Genomic DNA, 4,174 nt, shown 5'->3' on the forward strand with positions numbered 1-4,174 from the left:
AAAGTTTATTTCAGCTTTACAAACCTCGCATGCAAATTTAGCACTGCTGTCAAATTAGGAAAAATCTTTATTGTGTTTATCATATTTACGTGTTGTGAGACCTGAAAGAATTTTCCACAAACTAGATTCTGGTTCCATAAATCCTGAATTTTTTCTCTCCATTATTATCCATACTTCTAGCATAGGTGTCATGAGACAGTTCGTGTCACCGGGTGACTTCTATCCCTGCACCATAGTCTCTCAACCCTGAAGACTTTTCCTCCACCAGACGGCCACCAGTAACGAGGTTATACCGGGAGCAGCTACATACCACTTAAATATATTCCACTAAAGCCAAATCAAATGCTTCTCCAACTTAACTCCCCACCAGCAAGGCCTGGAAATGCCTGTATTCATTCTAAGTGAGATGGAAGGGAAGTCTGAGTGGAAAGAGATAACAAGTCTAAACTCATAGTGGTCAGATTGCGTTCCTTTAGAAAATCTTATTACTCTGTGTCACCTTCTAAGCCCTTGAATTTCATACACGTGCAGGGCTATAAAGCTTCTACCTCATTCACTTCATAGTAAACCTGTATACAAATAAAATGGGATCCTAAGGAAGATAGTTAGATTTATATAGAGATAAATAGAGAAATAGCTAGATAAAGTACATAATAATCTTTGGCTACAGATCAAACTAATATCCAAATTAACAGAGAAATATTAAAAATAGATGGTCATTTATAATCATGACAAACTAGATATAAAAAGTTATGTATAGTATATAATATAATAATTACTCATAATTGTAAATGTCACATTTTTCATTCTTTATAATATGAATTCCTTGTATATGATCAGAACATTCATATATTTTGTGTCAAAATATTAAAATATAGAAAGAAAAAAGAAAATAATTGCTTAACAGAGATAATTAGTTTATAGATGGATGCATATCCAAATTTCTGTGTGGACTCTTCCCACAGACTCCTGTGATCATGCATATATATATAGTATAGCGTTCTCATTTTTTCTCTGCTTAAAGCTTTATTGCGATCTTTTTCCAAAGCCACTAAATATTTTTAAAAGGTAAAAAATGCTAGTGAGTGTACATTTTTCCACATTATAGAAATATTAAGTATAAAATATTTATTTTACCAACTCAAGAGTTCAGATTTTTTTTCTTTTTTTTAAGGTTAGATTTTTAGGTTACCACTTCGCTTCATATGTGTGTGTGCACACGCACACACACACACACAATTCTGTTAATTGCTCATTTTATTAAATTCTTATCTGTAATGATCATAATTACCAATTTGAGAATTTGGTGATTTTTCTGTATAATCCATGGTGTGAGTAACTTTTAAAAGTTATTTTCTTAAACATTCGAAGATAATTTCTATTCTTGACCGGTAGGGATCAGTGTGTGGGCTATGAATTATAGTTTTTGAAAGAAAAAAGTCAGAGTTCTTATTTGTCTGTTTTTCAGTATTCCAGTTCTTGGCAAATAAAGACTTAAGACTACCAGGTGTTCACTAGGGTGTACTTTCTGTTAATGCAGAATAGCTGTGAAGCATTTAACGTCTTGGCGTCCTGACTCGTACCTTGCATAAAGATGAGGATCTTGGGGGGTTCGATGCTGAGTTAATGGAGGAAGTGCTGTGAGCATGCATGCTGGCAGGGGAGGAAGGGTGAGGGGGAGATGGGGGAGAGTCCCCCAAAATAGCGCTTGCTTTTCAAAAAGGTGCCAAATTGACTCCTTATCCAGAAATGAGAAGCCTCATGAGGTAATAAGGGGGAATTAGGCCACCAGTCTGCTCTCGACGTGTCTTTTGATGGACTTTTAATGGAGAATCTTAAAAATAATAATATTTTGTCAGATGCCTGTAGCAAAAAAGGAATCCAAACATTTTATCTCTTGCGATTCTCTGCTCAAAGTACCTTAAAGCTTTCTTCACCGTTAGGACTAAATATTTTTTTAAAAACTCTCCATTTTCTTCTCTGTAATTTTCTCCTATTTTTTTTTTCTAATCTCACAACTGTCCAAATTCCTTTTCTTTGCTAGAACTCCAAGCCTTCTCTATGTCTAAAATTCTAATATCCCTCTTCCATGCGTTGACTGTCAACTTCTCAAACGTCCACCAGGAAAACCTTATTCAACAAAGCTAGACCTGCAAATGGGCCGCATAAGGGAGAGTACCACTTTATTCAAATTTTAGTAGTAATACCTCAAAATGGGAAAATTAGGAGAGGGTAGTTATAGATATTTAGGATCTGGGATGCGTCACTTTAAGGTGGATTCGAGGAGGAAGAAAACTTCTTGGGTCTAGACAAAGTGACATAACAGCTTTAGATTGGCGGACAAGCAAGGCGAGTCTCCAAGTTAGTCTTCCCGAGTGAGCTGTCTGGTCAGTTCACAGTCTTAACTTCCAAAACAGTTGATGCAGTGAGGTGATTTTTGCTTCGCCCCAGTACTGTTTAACCCAGGAACAGGGGATTGTGCTGATTTTACTCCTCCCTGTTCACTAGTTAAAATGCCATCATCAGCAGCTTTCCATTATCCGCATCTCCTTCTTATCCTCTAATAACCGCTAATAATCTTATTTCCCTCTCAGGATCTTTTCTTCTCCTCTTTCTCTTCACGGCCTTTAATATCCTTTTACCCACAGGAACCTTGAAACAATTTAGGACGGAAAGAGCCCTGATGATCGAAGGGACAGGATCTCGTCTCAAAAAGCGAAACTTCCTCATAGTTATACCAATCGCCATAACCGTTCCCTTTCCCTCCAACTCCACGTGTTCCTCTTAGTGTTCTCACACATCCTTTTTTCCCTCCTTCTTGACTTCCACTCACTACTGTATTCTTTAGATGTGCATTTCACTGCACTACGCTCCACCTGCCCCACACCACCCACAGAACAAACGCATGGAACCAGGCAAGGGGCGATAATAAAACATTTATTCTAAAGAGTGTCAGGAATAGTAAGCACCCTTGGAAGCTTATTCTAAAAAGCTTTTTTTTTAAAAAATAAAAATCATAATGGATGGCTGTTTTTTTTATAACTTGTTTTTTTTTTTTTCATGGAGGTGACATATGAAAGGAATTAGGACGACTTCTTGTTATAAGAGGGGAAGAAAAAGCCAAAATATGAATTAGTCCCTGGAAGAGCAGCGCTGAGATTATTCTGGAACGGACTGCAGTCTCACTGTCGCGGTTCGATGTGCACATTTTTCAGAAAGGTTTTGGGGGAAAACGATGAGCCATTGCTTTATCCTTATTACCCTTATATACTCCATCCCACTCCCATTCTTAAAATTTTGAGAACTTCTAAACCTGTAAAAAAAATTTTGAAAAAAAAAATGATACAATGGACACTCATATGCCCAATACTTACATTTGACAATTTAAACATTTTTTTGGTCAGATACTTGAACTCTAAATACCTCAGCACATATTTCCTGAAAATAATTACATCTTTCATAGTCACAATACATTTGTCACCACTCTCATTATATTATGGTGGGTGGGGGTGGGGTGGGTATAGAATTAAGCTAATTTCTCTATTCTGCACATAAAATACTAAAGAAGTGGTGCTTTACATTCAATTTAAAGAAAAATTAACGGGAATTTCAGATTTCTTTACTCAAAGAATATTTTGAAATGGCCATTTCCCCCACCCTCTGGAAATAAGGTTTGAGAATATTTTCTAGGTGATTTTGAATAATCGTATCTAGTTTTGAAAAGTGAAAGCTATTTTTTCCTTTCCATTCTTTTCTCCCCCAACTTTATTAAGATAGAATTGACAGGTAAAAATTGTATGTATTTAAGGTGTACGATGTGATAACTTGACACACACATCTATAGAGTACATTGTGAAACCACAGTCAAGGTAAAGTCTTATAGGACCACATCAAACTGGAAAGTTTCTGCACAGCAAAGGAAGCAGTCGACAAAATGAACAGGCAGCCCATGGAATGCCAGGAAAGACTGCAATGCATTATTTTTCTAGTTGTAATTCTCATCTGGCTCCAGGGCTCAGAGCATCTTGGCCAGAAATTCTCTTTGCCCATGGCTCAGGGATCATGAATGGAATGACTGTGGGTAGAAAAGAGAAGAGGCTGAATGATCCATCCCGACATGATGCTAACAAGAGTTGAAAAGATGAAAAGGAAGCTACCCAGGCTACTGAGTAGT

This window comes from Pteropus alecto, unplaced genomic scaffold, assembly GCF_000325575.1.
Source record: "Pteropus alecto unplaced genomic scaffold, ASM32557v1 scaffold21, whole genome shotgun sequence".
NCBI classification, from domain to species: Eukaryota; Metazoa; Chordata; class Mammalia; order Chiroptera; family Pteropodidae; genus Pteropus; species Pteropus alecto.